This window comes from Desmodus rotundus, chromosome 3, assembly GCF_022682495.2.
Source record: "Desmodus rotundus isolate HL8 chromosome 3, HLdesRot8A.1, whole genome shotgun sequence".
Taxonomy (NCBI): Eukaryota; Metazoa; Chordata; class Mammalia; order Chiroptera; family Phyllostomidae; genus Desmodus; species Desmodus rotundus.
Window position 1 is genome coordinate 12,437,623 of NC_071389.1, and position 19,308 is coordinate 12,456,930.

The 19,308-nt window shown below is 41.6% G+C and overlaps 1 protein-coding gene across 4 annotated transcripts in view; it reads right to left on the minus strand.

The window, feature by feature from the left end:
- Positions 1-16,177, minus strand: part of EIF4G3 (eukaryotic translation initiation factor 4 gamma 3) — a 271,653-nt gene extending 255,476 nt beyond the window's left edge. For all 4 annotated transcript variants that reach the window (XM_053921191.1, XM_053921193.1, XM_053921192.1 and 1 more), the window contains exon 1: positions 16,006-16,177. The gene's annotated coding sequence lies outside the window, so the exon portion shown is untranslated. The remainder of the gene's footprint in view (positions 1-16,005) is intronic.
- Between the last annotated feature and the right edge of the window lie 3,131 nt (positions 16,178-19,308).

A 19,308-nucleotide genomic window follows, 5' to 3' on the forward strand; every position in this document is an offset into this window, starting at 1 on the left:
CCACAGTTCAAACCTGTTATATATGGATATGTGTGTGTGTGTGTATATATGTATATACATATATATGGATGGGGGGGTGTGTATCCCCTTAGTACTATGACAAAAGATGCCTGACTTTTAGTAGGCAGGTACTTTCACTATTAAGTGCACCATATTTGAATACCAAGACAATATGCCTTATAAACTGTAAACTTACAAACTTATAAGATATCTACTATGAATCTGGTACTAATCATGTATTAATTATAAACAAAGGCTGAAGCTTCAGACCTGTATCTGTTTTTTAAAATATACAAAGTCCAAGTAATCCTTAAATGCAGCCTGGGTAACGAGCATGGAAACTTACCTAGCTCTAAGTTTTCCTGAACAAAAACACCTATGTGTTTCATAAATTTGAGAAATTGCAGATAAAAGAGTAAACAAACTTAAAGTCATCCTTAGGAAAAGTATGTACAAACTATTTTTAAAGTCCCAACTAAAAATTAAAACTCACATCATTCTTGGATTTGAATTATTTACAATATATATAATCCAATCGCCCTCCTGCAACCTTCCAGAAGTGTCCTTCTAAAACATGAGTTGGCCATTATCATTCCCCAGCCTACAGCTTTGATGGCTTCCCATTGTCGTCTGGGTGAAATCCAAGCTCCTTAGCGTAGTTTATAAGGTCCCTTCTACAGCCTCTGATTATCTGTCCACTTCTCCCTCTCCACCCTGTTGCTCTAGCAATGGAACAAGTCGTCTTTCACTGTCCTGAGTTTATGTGCTGATTCCCAGCTGGAACACTCTCTCCTACCACCATCTACGGCTCATTCAACCTTCCAGATTCAGTTTAGAGGTGTCCCCTTCGCTAGGAAGTCTCTCCCCTCATTGCTCCCAATTCTGTTCTACCCTCATGCCTAAGTGACCCTCCTCAGAGCTCCCACAGGTCCTACGCTTGTTGACTTCTGTTTCCTTCCCTTCCTATGTATCTGTCTCCTGCACTAGGGCTATAAATTTCTTGAGGGCCAACACTATGTCTTATTTCTAATTCTTCAGCACTTATCCCAGGACACACTGTCAGTGCTATTGACTAAGCTTGAACATACAAACAAGAACCCAGAAAGCACTTCTCTACAGAACCTATGGAGAAAGTATCTCAACTCTGCCAAATAACCAATACCAATACTGAACAAAGCAGTTCCCAACTTGTGAGTCAAGCCTCCTCTGGACCACAGATGCATCATCCGCAATCTACTTCCACTATTTCAAAAAGCCTAAGAAATTATACATCAATCCAAACTAATGAGGCTAAGAATAGCTAACTCAAAACATCAGTTCCTTTTCTTCTGCTTAAAATTTATCAATTAAGGGTGATGGCAATGAATTTATTATGCTATGCTTAATTCCTGATTAGCATATAAATCTTTTATTAAAAATGTGAATTCAAATTAATAATTTCATAATAATGGCTGCCTAGAACCCCAACAGCAGCCTATGAGTAGCGTAAGGATATAGAAAGAGATTTAAGTACTTTTAAATTTTTTATTATAAAATATGTGATTATTGCTGTGGCCCGGTGGGTCAGATGGTTGGAGCACTGTCCCATACATCAAAAGGTTCCAGGTTTGATCCCTGGTCAGGACACATACAGGAATCAACCAATGAATGCATAAGTAGAACACCAAATCAATGTTTCTCTCTCAAATCAATTTTAAAAATTTTTTTTAAGAAATTTCTCAGTCTCTAATCTCCCTTAAATGTAGGAACAGTTATTTAGGCAGAGTTCAGAGCTTTATCAAATGTCACTTCCTCCAACTACATAAAGCTCAGTGGGAACCTAATCTGGAAAACTTAAACAGATTGTGCTTCTCTTGGTTCTCTTTCCTCTTAGCAGCTTCTTCCTCTTTTCTGTAGCTTCATCATCTGCAACAAATCACGGATACTGCATGGATGACTAAGAACTTTCGCTTTTCTCTTCACTGTCTCTGTTATGCTTCTTTCACACATCTGTTTTTCCAGCCCTTTCTGCTCATCTGAGTCCCATCACTCTATATCCAAACATGTCCAGTTACCCCCATTTGTTAAAAGAATAAGAGATGTTCCACTCGTTTCAAATCCAACATGTCCTAAACTGAATTTATCTGCCCACTATCTCATATCATGACATAAAATTAAATCCCACATCTTTGATACTCCATCAACATTTCTAGTCTCACAGTCTTGAAGTCATTTTTAACTATTTTTTTCTTTCATCAAGGATATTCTAAATCTCTTCCTTTGATAGCTCTCATGGTATGATCCTCCTTTTCTTTTCATTTCCCTCTGGACTATACTGCATCAGTCACACCTTGGAAAACCTTCAATGGGCCTACCATGTAGTCTCCTGTCTATCTCCATCCATCCTGCAGTCTTCATCATCTTCTAGTGACCAAACGAGTCAGTGGATATTAGGTCTTCAAAAACTGTTACTTAGCAAACACTTTCTCCTTTAGTAATTTAATAAATAATTATTGTTTTTCCTCTAACCATCAGGCACTTAGCTCAATCTATGGTATCAAAACAATGACCACCACATCCCTTCCCTTTTCTACTTCTCTTACTCTTAAGATTCCATTAGTTCTTTCATTCTCCACCAAGCCCCCTAGCCTTACTGTTACTAGCTGTTCTCTGCCATTCAGCAGAGCCTTCAGATGAACAGAAAGCTATGCCACTTTCATAAATATAGGGTGGGGCAAAAGTAGGTTTACAGTAGTGAGTATGCAAAAGTTTATTCTTGTATTATTATTTATTAAATATTATATTATTTTCCATATGAACAACCGTAAACCTACTTTTGCTCCACCCTGTATGACTCTGGAATACAAAAAAAAAAAAAAAAAAAAAGACTTCTCCCCTAATAGTCTGAGAAAAATTAAGAGTAACCAGCAGTGTGTTTCTGAACCCTATTTGGCCAATTGGAGGATACTTCCAATTGTCCTTATAATTGACACAAAGTTTAACACATGGTACCACATGAACAGATGGACCAAAGCCTTCGATTCCACTAAAAGCATGGGTAGACTTACTTTCTGTATCTAGACTACATGTCTGATAAATATACGGTTAGTTAAAGGGGTCGCTATATTTAAAGTGTATATGAACTATAACTTATGATACCCAAATCTCTATTTCAATTTGATTCCTCTAAGTAAAAAAACAATTCACCAGACCTGGTATTCAAAATTTAAGAACAGTAAAAAACAATACAGGTGCTTCATCCATGGGTTCCACAGGGATAATGACCGTACATCGTTGAGCCTTCAATCTCATCAAAAGAATTTATTCTTAGGCAAACTCAAAGAATGTGAAATACCTGGCTGGTGTGGCTCAGTGGACTGAGCGCCAGCCTGAGAACCAAAGGGTCACTGGTTTGATTCCCAGCCAGGGCACATGCCCACTGGGGAGTAGCGGGCACACAAGAGGCAACCACACATTGATGTTTCTCTCCCTCTCCTTCTCCCTCCCTTCCCCTCTCCCTAAAAATAAATAAGTAAAATCTTAAAAAAAGAATGTCAAACACCTATATCTTCTGACTAAACCAAATTGTCAGAAATGAAGTAGACACTGGACCTACCAGTCCTATTACAATCTAAACATAAAAGTCTCTAAACCACAAAAGGGAAAAAAAACCCTGCAACATATTTCCTTTTTTTAATCTACTCTGCTAATGCACAGTAGTTGATCCTTTTTATATATGACCAAATATTAGTATGGATTAAAAACATCATTCCTGGAGAACTCAGATGCTGGCCAAGCTCAAAAACAAAGAAAGTAATTACACATGATATGCTGCAGTAACCTGAAACCACACTGGAAACTGGTAAAAATAATGAAAATGAAACATCAGAATGACAACAGAAAAAACTATTAAATTCTCAAACTGTTTTCACTAGGAATTTTGATAAACAGTAACAAATGCTTCTTGTATTGTATTTATTACAATGACAGAGAAGTCAAGTGCATTTCCCTGGACAGAAACCACTAATGCTATTTAACCTTATAAATTACATCATATCATACAATTTAGAAAGCATTTTCTCTTTCATTATCTCAATCATTATCATAATCCTTTGAAAAAAGGGGAGGTACTATTTCCCCTATTTTACAGATGAGAAAACTAGATCTCAAGGAGGATATGTGATTTGCCCATGGTCACCTATAAGGGGATATAAGAAAATGTATAGGAATCCACTCATTTGTGCAAAATAAACATAGGAAAGATAAACCAGAAGTTAAAGAGATTGGTTACGTACAGGTATGGGCAGAAAAGAAAGGAAACAGAAACTGGGAAGCAGGGATAGGAGGAGTAACACTTCTGAATATATTTTTTAACATAACTCTGACTCTTAGAACCATAGTAATGTTTCACATATCCATAAAATAAACTAAAACCAAAAGCAGAGGAATAAGTTAGTAATTCTCAAACTATGCTATCTGTACACTATAATTAAGTAAGTAAACAGACTGTTATCTAAGAGCCAGGTTTCTCACAGCTGGAGAAAGTTAAATAAGGAAAAGGGGGAAGTTAAACAAAAGGGGTAGCACTGCAATGGAATATAAACTTTACAGATAAATACAGATATATGGATACGCATACATAGGTAGAGTAGTATACACACATATACTTCCTAGCTCTGAGTACCGAGAAGCAAAGCTTTCCAGTAACAATGAGCATACCTAGGCCAGATCTTGGTCATTAACACCATTCTCCAATAAAAAGAATCAGGATGTCTTGGAGAAGTAGATGGTTCCAGGAGTGGGGTAGGGAAAATACAAGATGAGCTAGAACATCTTAAGGTGCCAGGAAGTAAAGAAATGCTTAAAAAAACAAAAAAATGTTGGCTTGTTGAAACAACAAGGACCCAATGTGCAGAACTCCTAAAGGCCAAAACTGGAACAATTTGAGCAACAAAACAAATAGTAATAGTACTGGATTTTAACTCACAGAATAAAATACATAAACATGAGTCCACGGTGATGTAAATAATAAAATTAATAAATGGAAAAGAGAACTGTTTCTCACAGAATTACAATTAATAAATGTAGGAGGAAAGAGAGAAAATAGAAAGTCCCAATTATGCAACCACAAACTTAGTAAGTTTGAATATAAGATCTACTAAATGTTAAACTTGGCAGGTCAACATTTGAGGAGAGCACAAGATACTTATCAACTATAAAGGTAAAGATAGTAACTCTACAGTAGAAAAGCCTATAGACACCAAGTGAGCCAAGTAAGGTGATCAGGACCCAATCAGCGCCATGCACTTCTTGCTATGATGCACTGAGAAGGAATTCATTTTGGTATTCTTAGCATGAGAAAATAGCAAGTAAGCCCAAGCTGAGCGGCATTCGATAAAATAATTCATATCTTTGAAGACACAGAATCATAACAGATAAGGAAAGACTGAGGAACCACCATAAACTAAAGACTAAGGAGAAATAATAACTAAATGCAATGTGGGATCCTGGAACAGAAACAAAAGTAGGACAGTGGAATAATTGGTAAAAACTTTAATAAGGCCTGTAATTCAGTTGATAATATTGTATCTATGTGAATTTCCTGTTCTCAATAACTGTACTATGATTATGGAAGATTTAACACTAGAGAAAGGAGGTGAGGGGTTAAAGGGAACTCTTCTTACTATTTTGACAGCTTACCTATAAGTCTAAAATTAGCTCAAATAAAGTATTTTTTTAAAGGGGGCTGACAGTACTTTGCTCCTATTTAGTTCACATGCTAAATACAAAGACCTTTATTACTACAAGATCAAACATAAATTGTTTGACCAAGGGTTATAAAAGGCTTTAATGACTCACAAGGCATTTATTAACATATGTAGAAACAGCATAAAGACTCCTAACTTTCATCCTGGCTGATGTGGCTCAGGGGACCGAGCTCCGGCCTACTGACCAAAGGGTTACTGGTTTGATTCCCAGTCAGGGCACGTGCCTGGGTTGCCAGCCAGGTCCCCAGTAGAAGGCAAGCAGGAGGCAACTACACACTGATAGTTCTTTCTCTCTGTTTCTCCCACCCTTCCCCTCTTGTCTAAAAATGAATAAATAAAATCTTTAAAAAAAAATAAAAAAAGACTCCTAACTTTCTATAGCTATAAAATGGTTACTAGTTATAGAGTGACCATATAATATACCGTCCAAACCAGGACTGTAACAGAAGGGGACCTAAGGTCACCCGACTAGTAAGTCAAAATGGTCACTGTTACCAAATACCTCAAAATCAGTTTGAGTTGGCATAAACTTGATGCTTAGGCAAGTCACTTGCACCTCCCTCAGCCTTGAGAACAAATGGTCCTGGGAGAGGGGCCAGAGAAAGGGACCAGGAGTTCCCCCAAGCAGACTATGTAAAGGGGAAATAAGCTAAAGCACACTTATATGCTTAGATTTTTTTATGATTTTTTTAAGAAGGTCTAGAATGAAATCACTGACTTACCTAACATGTACCACATTCAAGTACACTCACCCAGCCACAACATAAAAGGTAATGAGCTAAGGCCAAGTACATTGCTGTCCACTTTTGAAACAGTAGTTACCTCATGAAACTAGGCTGGTCCCAAATTCTTGTATTTCTGAAATAGACCAACAATGTAATTTTGAGAGTATCAGCTGAATAAAACAGCCTCAAAAAGACTCAACAATATTAATCAGGTACTTGATGTCACTAAAATTCTACAAAGGTTAATTAAGACCCACTTCCTTTGCATATTTAGTAAAAGCTAAAGATATACATAATTTATAAAACAAAAAAGATATAATCTATAAAAATCAGCAACCACGTTCCCAAACTATAATATTTCAAGTCATCTGAAGAGGCTTTTTTGTGTGTGTAGAAAATCTTCAACCAAAGCAAATAAACCCTGTTTTTTATTAGACCTGAAAGGTTATAAAAAGACTCTTCTTTAATGTGGTCTTTTCCTAAATAGCAAAAAGAATAATCCTGTTAGAGAGAGGTTAGCAGTATTTCCTGATTTTGCTTCTTTATAATAATACATTAGAATAGCCCAAGGATATAACCTAATAAATAAAAAAATCAAATTCCACTTGAAAATTATATAAATGCCTTAGGACAAAACTAACACTCTATATGAAATACAATAATCCAAGAATTTAAAACTTGTTCACAATTTCAATTCTTTACAGGACAGCAAAATAGTCAAATGCCCATAGTTTATTTTTTACAAAGCTATCATTGCCTAACAGCAATTTACCTTAATAATAGAAATAGTCAAAGTCTCTTTTGAGGAGCTCTCCAGTTTTCTAGGCATTATGCGAAGGGTAGAAATAGTCAAAGTTCATTTATTCAATAGACTGTATTTTATACATAGCACCTCACTCCATCTCAAGCACTTAATGGATTATAAAACCTTACATATAGTTCCGTTACACCATTCCAACTCTCCAAATCTTTCCTGTTCCTTATTTCAACTTGCACAACTCAACCAAATAAAATCTTCAAAAATACTGTCTTTATCTTGGCAGTTTTCCAATAAAAACTGAAATGAAAGAAATGCAACTGATTTTTGACAAGATGCCATGACAGTTCAACATAAGAAAATAGTCTGTTCAGTAAAAGGTACTGAAATAACTGGATATCCACATATGAAAGAATAAACTTGAACCCCTTCTTCACATCGTGCACAGAAATTAACTCTAAATGGATCAAAGATCTAACTGTAAGAGCTAAAATTATAAAACTCTTAGAAGAAAACAAAGGAGTAAAATTCACAACCTTGGGTTAGGTAAAGCCTTCTTAGAAAAAATACAGAAGCTTAAAGGACACTTGGACCAAATCAAGGGGGAGGGTGGAGGTGAGGGAGGGAGGGGGGTTCGGCTGGGGTGGGGTGGAGGGATGGGGAGAAAAGGCACACAACTGTAATTTAATAACAATAAAAAATTTAAAAAAGAAGAAAAGAAAAAATACAGAAGCACAAATGACAAAAGAAGAACAGATAAATTAGACTTTATCGAAACTAAAAACTTTTGTGCTTCGAAAAACTCTATCAAGAAAGTGAAAAGACAACCCACTGAATGGGAAAAAATACTTGCAAATGTTGTATCTGAGAAGAGACTTGTATCCAGAATCGATAAAGAACTCTTACAACTCAGTAACAAAAAAAAAAAAAAAAAAAAAATTAAAAACTGGGCAAAGGATTTGACCAGACATTTCTCCAAAGACAAATGACCAGTAAGTACCCAAGAAGATGCTCAACATCACAAGCCATCAAGGAAAAGCCAATCAAAACCACAGTCAGATACCACTTCCCAGCCACTAGGATGCCCTATAAATAAAAAAGACTGATAACAAGTGTTAGAACTCTCATAAAATGCTGCTAAAAATGTAAAATAGTAGCAGTCACTGTGAAAAACAGATTGGCACTTCCTCAAAATGTCAAACACCAAGTTACCTCATAAAACCCAGCAACTGTACTCCTAGGTATGTATCCAAGAGAAAGAAAACACACATCCACACAAAACGTTCATAATTATTTGTAACAACCAAAAGTTGAAACAACCTAAATGTCCACAAACTGATGAATGAAAAAAGAAAATGTAATACTTGGAATATTATACAACGATTAAGGGGAACAGTAGTACTGAAACACATAACAGGTAAACCTTGAAAACATTATGCGAAGTGAGAGAAACCAGTCACAGAAGACTACGTATTATTCCATTTACATGAAATGTTCAGAGCAGGAAAATCTTCAGAGGCAGAAAGGAGATTACTACTTTCTACAACAGAGAGAACTAGGGGGAAATGGGAAGTCTAATTGGTTTCTTTTGGGAGTGATGAAAATGTTCTAAAATCGACTGTGGTGATGGTTGCACAATTCTATGAATATACTCAAAAACACTACATTTATACACTCTAAATGGATGAGCTGTTTGGCATGGGAATTACACCTCAATGAAGCTGTTAAACAATGTAATGGCTTGAAGTCTACCATTCTCTTCGTATATTCACTCAAAACCCTCTACAACTTGGACCCATTATCTCGAGTGTTCTACCACAAGAATCCTCCACTCCAAGTACATGGAGCAGAACACTTACCACCCCGCACAGACCATGCACATTTAATAACCCACTCCCTTCTGCCTCCCAACTCCACAGTCTTAAACTTAATTCCTCTCAGTTCAAATTGTTACCTATATGCCACTTTCTACAAAAACAAAAAAATAAAAGGAGTCATCTCCCTCACTTTTTTGTTTTAATTTCATTTATTTACTTTGAGAGAGAGGGGAAGGGAGGGAAAAAGAAAGGGTGAGAAACATCAATGTGTGGTTGCCTCTCATGCACCTCCTACTGGAGACCTGGCCCACAACCCAGGCATGTGCCCTGACTGGGAACTGATCCAGCGACCCCTCCAGTTCACAGGCCGGTGCTGAATCCACTAAGCCACACCAGCCAGGGCGGTGCTAGCAATTTAATAGTGAACAAAACTGACAAAAATCTCTGCCTTCACGGAGTTTACATTCTACTGACAAAATGCAATGTCTCATTAAATGTCAGGGAACACACATATGGGGCTTGAAAAAGTACAAAATTACTATTAGTTAATACACATCATAAGAACTAACAAATTTCAAATGTACTTAAAATAGTTTAAGCTATCTCAAATTTCAACTGAGGCTACAGGAGAGTGAAAAACTTCTGGCTGGCAGCAAGCCCAAGACCTAGGAGCCATTTGAGAATTCAAAAGTAGCTTGGAATCCTGCAATATTTCATCAATGCAAATCTCAGCTACAGTTTACACACTGCTTGAAGTCATATGCCTGGCCAATAGTCAGGAAATAGTTATTTTCATATTTTATCAAAGTTTTATTCCTAACGTAGAAATAGACATTGTCCCATCACAGTCTACCCCAGAACTTGATCTCCCTCACACCTCATAATGAACTACCTGCATCATCATCACCCAGCGTGAGCAGGCACCTGACCGTGGCAACCTTATTTCAGGGTTTCAGACCATCCCGCGACAGACCACAAACTCTTCTCTACTAAAGTCACAGAGGTGCTCTAGTCTGCCTGAGTCTAACAGTAGTAAGCCAAAAACCAGAGGCTTCTTTTGAGGACAAGTTACCTTTCCTCAGCACCTGAAACAATGCTCAGCAGATAGAAGAAAGTCTGTAAATATTTGTTGAGGGAAATGTAAAGTGAGCATGCTCCCAATATCAGTAAGTCACCACAGAAAAGTGTCACTGAGCACCAGACAAAGAAACAATAGGTCATCATAAACCCTTCCCATCTGCTTGCAGGAAGAAAACAAATCTCAAACTATCATCTTCAGAATCATATGCCATTATAATTCAAGAGCATCACTTGATAAACTAGTCCAGCCCCTTCATTTTAGAGAAGGGAAAACTGATACCCAGAACAGTTATGTGACTTGTCCCAGATAACACATCTATTAGAATAGAAGAGCCAAACTCAAATCCAGATTTTTTGTCTACTCCAAATCAGGTACACTTCTCAGTACACCAAGCTAAATCTGCTTGTATTTCAAGGTTAGCAGGTACTCTTTCCAAGCCAGTCTAACACCAGAAAGCCAGGGAAATAGTATGAGATTCTGATATGTATCTTCTCATATTCTAATTCCTCAGGTTATGATACAGAAGGGACTTTGAATTTATAGCAACTATGTTGATTACCACGTTCTCTTGTAACTCCTCCAGCTTCTCTGCTTCTACTAAAGACCTGAAACTGACTGCCATCCATTTGCTAAAGTTCTATGAAGTGGCAACAGCAATGACACTGGGGAAAAGTCAGCTGGAAAGCGAAAGTTATGTAAACCTCAGGTAATTCTTACTCATCCTTCTAATTGGCTCTGAAGTGAACTTTTCCTAGGAAGCCCAAATTCCTCCTTCCCCCAGAGCAAGCTCTTAAAGCAAAGTTATCATTGTACTTGCCTCATGGTTTTCTGTCAACGTATCTGTCTGGGCCAAGTTCTTTGAGGGCCAAGATTTTATCTTAGCTTTTCAACCCTACACCTAGCACTTAGTCTGGCACACAGCAGATGCTGATAAATGAATAAACTTTTAAAATTGTCACTTATATTGAAGTCCCAATATAAATGGCTAAAATGTGGCAATAGTATTTATGAGTTAACAGTTGCCAAATATGTATTTAGCAGTACCCCTTTTGTAAAAATCTTATCAGAAACCCAATGTGGAGAAACAACATACCGGTAGTTCAAATTCTTAGCCTGACAGAACATACCTCCCTTCCAGATGACTAAAGCCTAGGACAAGGAGTAGCAGCAGCAAAGGCAACAGCCCATGCGGCTCAGCCATCTGAACTTTCTTCCTTCTTTATCTCCATCTCACATAGGTCTCTCTCTTTGCAAAAAAGGATCTGCTCTCTAGGAGCAAAGATCCACCACCTTTGTTAATGGTGGGGCTTAGGAGGGTCACTGCATGAGCTACAGAGTTCTAGCTGCTAGTTATAATGTTATTTTGCTGGAGGCCTTAACTTCTGAACAAGCAGAAACATGCACTAAACCAAGTGTGGAGGGCCTATTCCTATGCTTTAAAGCTCAGTAAAGATAACCTACTTGCCTAGCAGTATGTGGCTGTCAACTAAAACAAGGTACAGAATCGCTGCATTATAGATTACGCCACAGAGCTTCTCACCTGTATCACAGACCTTCCCCTAGCTATCAAATATGGGCAAGTATCCTTCCTCCCATTCCCATATGCAGACTTGGAAATGAGTAGTGTGCTACAGTATAAAGCAGTCATATCGCATCTGAACTGCAGACCACCACTTACTAGACAGACAACCTTGGGAACATTACTTAACTTCTGTTTCTCCACCTGTAAAACACAGTACCTACATCATTAGGGTTCTTTTGAGAATTAAAATTGTGCATGTATGGCTCCTAGAACAGTAGGCACTCATTAAATGCATACTATTATTAATATTATTCAGATTTAGCTTCAGAAAAGAGGCAAAAAAGGAAAGCAAACGTAACTGGCTTCAGCCTATAAGATAAAACTGAAAAATCAACACAGAAAGCATTTTTAAAAATTATAATACCAAAAAAAGGGATGAGAAATATTTATTTTTAATATATCCACATCTAAGACAAAATAGCTAAGGACACAGGTCATTTTCAGATTGCCACAGGCTTTTACCAAATTTAGTTCCTTCAAATAACCCACTGCCCTCATTTTCTTAAGCCAAACTGGCTGCCCCAAAACAGTAACTAGACTCCCCAGAAGTGTCAGCAGTCCTGAGAGAAATTACACTCTGAAGTCTTTTCATATAAATAGAGAGAACACTGTGTGTTCATAACAGACTACAAAATTGTTCTATTAAGTCAGAACTATTTAGGCACCTGAAGTCAAACTCATTTATCTTTACTGATCTGTGGGTAAGCAATTTCCATCTAAAGGGATAGGCTTTTAACGGAGTGGGGACACACACACACAAAAAAACCTAAGAAAGTAAAAGATTTTCTGTGCATGAACAGTTTTCTGTGGAGAGGGTCTGTAAGTTTTCACCAAAATATCAAAGTTGCTTGTTACCTAGAGAAGGTTAAGAAGCATTCTTAAGATTCTCAACAGAGCCTCTTGGAAACTCAGACTGAGAAGTTGGGGTGAGCATATTTAAAGCAAGTGTTCTATAGTGCCAATTCTATAAACTATTCACATTGGATTATGTTATGAAAACTCTTAAGCATATTTCTCCCTTGCCATTAGCATTTTTCATAGCAGTGTTTATTGTCTTTCATCTCCCACCATCCCTGCCCACCCTCCACCAGGCCTCTCACCCCTTGCCTCTGCAAAGGCCTCTCTACCTGAAATGGCCGTATGGGCCGGCCGCGCTATACTGATGTCCACCTTAGGCAGGTTCCAGTTTAAATTCAAATCCATTATCACTGCCACTTCCCTTCATTTGTGATTTGTCACTTGAACCCTCAGTACAAATAAAGGACATCTTGTCATATGAATCCCCTTCTAGTATTTTTAAAAATTTAAAACACTAGCTGAACTTACTAACTCAATTCAAACACAACTGCACCCATGTATTCTGAGGAACTGGAGATTTAATCAAGCCACAGAAAGAGCAACCCCAGCTGTGTACTCCAGTTTTGTTGCTTCCATGTACAAGGGGAACCAAATCCCAGAATTTATTCTTACATGTTTAAACTTCAGTCACCTTCAAAGTACTCTCCATTTGATGCACTACATTTTTCTACTGCTCACAAGTTTTTGAACTCATCAATTTTGACGCCTTTTAATGTTTCTGCCGTTTTTTGTTTTACCTCTTCCACACCAGCAAAACATTTCCCTTTGAGGACTTTTTTCATCCAGAGAAACAAAAATTGCTCAGGGCAAGATCAGGTGAATAGGGAGGGTAGGACATGGGGGTCATGCTGTTTTTGGTCAAAAACTGCTGAACACCCAGCACTGTGTGGGCAGGTGTGCCTGTAAATTGCCGATCATGAAATTGACAAAGGCATTGAGTCTTCAAAAAAAAATTCACTGAGGCTGAACCCAGCCTCTGACAACAACGCCAGCTGGTGCACTGACACAGTTAGGGTTCCTAGAACACTAACTTAGCGGGGGAAGCCTGTGCTACAAGGGGCCGGCCCTCCAATAGATTATCCCAGGTTTTTCTGAGTCCGCCCTCATATATCAATTTATCACAAATAACCACTATCGTCAAATATAATTCCCTCACCCTCTCAGGGTCGAAAAGCAAAGTTGTTCTGTTTTAGTTCATTTTCAATCAAATGCCCATTACCATTGGTAACGTTTCACCATTAGTATGTTCTAATGAAATCTGTAATCTCTATTTCACTTACTATACAAACTTTTAGATTGTAGTAATTGCAGCCTTTCAGTGTGTAGAGCAAAGAGCAGATAACAGGGTTGTGGAATACATCAAGAAGAAAATTAATTTTACCTTCAATGACATGAGGCAAAGTAAAAACTTAAAAGTCATGTAAAATCAAGTATCCTATATTACCACAAATAGATTTAAGATTGTCTCCATTGGAAATTACATCTTACATTTATCCTTTTTAACAATTGTTGCAGTATGAGTAACTACTTTTATATTCAACCAACTCAGAGCCTTTATTAAAGCCTCCCTTTGTGAAATGCTACTTGAAACAGGCAAGTCACACAGCTTTATGTCCAGTGAAACAAGGCCACCAAACTCACCAGGCTCGCCCTACTCAGCACTGCAGCCCTTTTACCAGCCTACATCAACAACACAGACTACGGGCTTCCTTTCATCTGTTTAATTGCCAATACAGCTCAAATTACTCTTTAGCTGCATCTTGGCTAATTACTCTTTAGCCCGCAGCTAAAGAGCAATTTACTTGGTGGCACTGTATAGAAACTTACAACCCTAACCAACTATGGGCAATCAAGACCAAAAAATGACAAATGAGAAAGGAATTTAAACTCACAAAGCATTAAGTTTAGATATGTTAAAGAGATCCAGCAGTGAATTCCACCTTAAAGTAGTCAAGTTAGGCAACCTTTTTCCCCCCACAGGAAAGCAACTAAGGATATTGATCAAAACTAACCAGGTTTTCCATCAAGCGACACTAAGGCATCAGCACTAAGCATTCTCACCAGAGAACAATTCGTAACAGAACCATGCAGGATAAAAACATTATGAAATCAGTGCACACATCACACTGGAATGGAATTAATCTTTACTCTGAGCCACACTGCCTGGATTGAAAGCAATGTGAACTAACAATATTGAAACAAGAGAAAATGACACTCGACAGAAACCAAAAGAATGACCTGAAACGACTCCAGAAGGAAGATAACTTTCACTTCTCACAGTAATCCATACAGACAAGAATCCAACTACTCTGCAATCATCTGTGACCTCACAGCAGTTAGGTTTCTTCTTTGCTGCAACACTCCACTCACTCCAAAAGTTAAAACACACGATGACAAATACAAACACGCAACACAACTGCGGTCCAATGATATTCACCGGTTTACACAAGGACAGCGGATGGGGGGTCAGGGAGTAGTAACCTTTCTAAACCTCCGTGGAGTTCATGGATTCGGCGTTTCACCTTCGCCGGCTAGTTTTCGACTAGAACACCCCGTCCCCAGAGCGTTGCAATCACAGCTGTCCAAAACACTACAACCGAGCAAACAACATGAAATCAGGCACCGTCACCACGAGACCGAGCGCCGGGAGCCCGTTCACCTCCAGACTTCAGGCATACGGAAAGTACATTAAAACCCTTTAAAATTCTCAGCATAACACAAGCCTTCCAAAAAGCGCGACTTTTGGGGGTGAAGGGTAATGTCAGTTAACTTCCTTTTCCTTTGAAAAGGTCAAAGACAGGGAAGTGTCCGGTGTAACATTTCCTCCTTAGATCACGTTCCATCACAAACCACATCACAACTCCCCCAATCGCCAACAAAATAGCCAGAAGGCAGGCTTTCTGTACATTTTCGCCGTAGATTTAAAATCCAACTTACCTCCAAACGATCTGATTAGTTTCAAACAGGAAATGTACCCATAAAGTTTAATATGTATTAATAATAACAATTAGGGCAGCCCACCCTGCCCGCTGCAGGGGAGCCGAAGGGAGCCCAGGAGGAGGGTGTAGCCCTCCGGAGCAAAGCCTGGCCCGCGGGCTGGGTCCCAGGCACCAGCAAATCCTGCCGATAAAGGGGTGGGGGGACTTCAGGGGAGGAGGTGAGAGGGGGAAGGACCCCCCAGCTCTAAAAGGGAACGGCTGCAAAGGCGAGGCCGAGTGGAGCCAGTTCTTACAGTATTGCAGAAGGTCCCGGGGTCCCCCGCAGTGCTGGAGCCATGGCACCCCAAAAGCTCCAGCCAAGCCCGGAGCGGGGGCTCGAAGAGCAGCCCCTTTCCCCTGGCTGGGCGGTAGGGCGGCAGGAGGGTCCCCGGAGGGGCCACAGCCCCCCTGCTCTAAGGCGAAGAGAGCCGAAGGGCCGGCAGGAAAGTGAAAAGGATACTGTTGGGGCGCCTGGGTCTGGAGGGCCCTGATGTTCGGGTGAGGAGGGGCCGCTGCCGCTACCGCCGCCGCCGCCGCCGCCGCTGCTGCCGCCGCCGGGTGAGGAGGCGGTACCGCTGCCGCCGCCGCCGCCGCTCCGGTGCCGGGTCCGGTTCCTGCTGCAGCCGCTGAGCCTGATTTCAGAGCCGGTTTCTGCGGTAAACTCATGGCAAAGCGAAGCCACCAACCCCCCCAGAGCGGGACCGGGCGCGCCGGGGTGCAGGGGCCGGGGGCAGCGGGGGGGCGGGATGGGGGCAGACCCAGGGAGGCGGCGGGAGCAGGGGTTCGGGGGGAGGCTGGGAGGAGGAGGAGGAGAGGGCCGGGGCCGGTCACACACGCCCGCCGCCGCCGCCGCCGCCGCCGCCGCCGCCGCCGGCAGCAGCAGCCGCCCCGCGGGCCAGCACCGGCTGCCGGTCTCCGTGACAACGCGACCCCAGGGGGGGGGCCGGACCCGGCGGGGGCAGGAGGCGGAGAGACCGGACCTTTCACGGCAATATCCTCATGGGCCGGCGGCGGGGGGTCTTTATCCCCCTCCCCGGAGGAAGCGGCGCCCTTCTCGGTAGCGGGGCTCAGGCGATGCCGGCGGATTTTCTTCACTCAACGAGCAGAGCATCCAACATGGCGCTACGGCCGCCTCCAGCAGTCCGGCAGGACGGCCGCTCGGCAAACTTCGGACCTTTTCGGAGTGGCTCGGAAGGCCGAGAGTGGGAAGCGCCTTCGGCTCTTTCCGGAGACTACTTGCGGTCGGGATTCTTCGTAAACATTCGGGGGCGTCTTCGGCCGCCGTTCGGGAGCGCTCTGGGGCTGACTCGCTTCCTCGGGAAAGATCGGCGAGGACGGCTTCCGAGGCTCGCTGCGGCGAGGGGTACGGGGCGGAGGGAGAGACCAAAGGCGAGGTCTGGTCTGCGAGAGCCCTCCCCTGCCGCCCAGCTTCGAAGAACAATGGTAACGGCCCTGGAGCCTGCGGCCCGCAGAGCCCTGCGCGCAGGGGCGGGAGCCTTGAGCTAGAAACCTGGGTTAAGGTGGAAGGAACCGCCTAACCAGAGTGAAACCGCTGGTTAGGAACCTGCCGCGTGCTCCTATTAGCATAACAAATAGCTCTCCCCGGCCCCTTAATCCGCAGTTCACGTCTATTGTGTGGACATTTCGCCCACGTTTACATTCAGAGAGGAAGGTGGACTGAGGATCCCCATTTCTCCAGCACACTGAGGCTGGGAGAGGAAAAGTGACTGGCCCAAGGTCACCAGGCCAAGAAAGGAAAGCCAAGCCTGGGTCTGAATTCCTTTTTCATCTGGATGAACCTTGCCATCTGACAATTTGCCTGACCTAATCTGACGCACCTTTCTAATCAGCAGCCTTTATTGAGGTTTCTGTGGACAGATTCTTCTTTCAAAGGCTGCCCCGACTAGAGCATCCTGTGACCAGCGGTCAGCTCCCCAGTGTCCTATGCTAGTGTAACACTTGCTGATAACCTTTTCTTCCCAGCTGGACCAACCAACACCACCCCCACCCACTCCCCGCACGCTCCTCTCCCAGCAGGGGCTTTGTCATAGGCACAGGAGCATTGAGTGGAAAGGAACCGCAGGGATCACGGAGCAATCAGGTAATAATAGTCACCAGGCACTGAGTACTTCATATTTATCCTCGCCCACGGTCCTGTGAAATGGGTAGTACCCATGTACAAACATGCACTGAGGCTCCAAGGGGCTCGAAACCATCACAAGAGAGCCCAAACGGACAAGAGATTCTCTCAGGATCCCATGGAGAGTGTAGATGGCAGAGACACAATCAGAGTCCAGTTCTGACTCCCGCCATAGTGCTTATCGCTGCCGTCCTTTTTAATTTTTTCTAATTCAAATAAAGCTCTACACATAGTGGGTGCTTAATTGATTAATTAATCCTCTCCCAGTTGAGCCCCAAATGTTCCCTGGGGAAAAATGAACACCTGGAAGAGGATGATACCACACACACCCCCAGCCCCCACCACATCTTTCTGGCTGAAGGTTCTGCAAGGAAGCCTATTCCCTTTCTCCAGCCTGGAAGACAGGAGCTACTTCATACTCTGGAATCCTAAACTATTTGAATTTGTAATACCTAATTACCTATAATTGGATTTGCTGCTCTTTGACTGGCTCCAGGAAAAATTCCCAAGGGGTCCTTCAGTTCCCAGGATTCTCCATCCATGTTCCCAGATCTCAGGCTTCCTTATCCCAATCAAAACCTGTTTCCAGGAAAGAATTTGGCTTCTTATTTATGCTACTGTGATAACATACCAATAATTGTTTAATTGTTATTCTTTTCTGAGCTATTGATAGTTTCATTTTCTAACTTAATAATAGGTACAAGCATCTGGTGATTACCATGTGCCTGGTCTTTGCTAAGCACTTTATGAGTATTATCTCTCTGAAAATGGAGAGACCTTGGGCAAAATAATGTAAAAGCCCCTGATAAGATTCTGGCCCCAAGCAATCAATGCAGGGAGGCTTAATAGGGAGCAAAGTCAAAAAAGTAGAGCTCTCTCCTTGCGTGGCCCTGCTCAACACCTCCTTTCACATGGAGCAGTGAATATGTATTGCACACCTACTATTTGCCAGGATACAGCTCTGCTAAACATTCTGCTTAGATTAACTTGCTCCCCTCAACAACTCTTTAGAGTATTATTATATCCCATTTACAGATAAAGAAAGTGAGGCTCAATGATGTGAAGAAGTGACTTGTATAGTCTAAGTGGAAATTCTGGTATTCGTATCCAAGGCATCTGACTCCAGGTCTGATTTGCCACATTGCCTTCCACATAGCAAGCTCCCCACTGTGGCCAGAGGCACAGTTAACACAGCAAAGCTGATTTTGTGAACTTGCTTCCTGAGAGCCTCCAGGGCTCCCCCGTTGCCATCAGGACCCAGTCTAAATTCAAGATCCTTCAGGATTTGAACTCTTATTTGCATCCTGCCACACTCTCCACCTCAAATCCAGAGCTGCACCCACTTGGCTCTTATTCCAGGGCCTGTAAGCAGTCCTATAACTCCAAACCATCCTCTCTCCCCTTACCCCATTGGCTAATCCTGCTCCTGCTAGGAAGCTGACTTAGGCCTCACTTCCCCCAGGCAAACTTTCCTCACTCCTTAGGCTGAGCTAGGCTTCCTGGGCAGTGGATGCTTAGCTCTCAGTGCTAAGCATCCACTCTTTGTGGTAAACAATTAAGAGCACACCTGATGGGTACTGGCCTCGTAACTCTGTTGGCTGGAGTATCATCACAATATGCCAA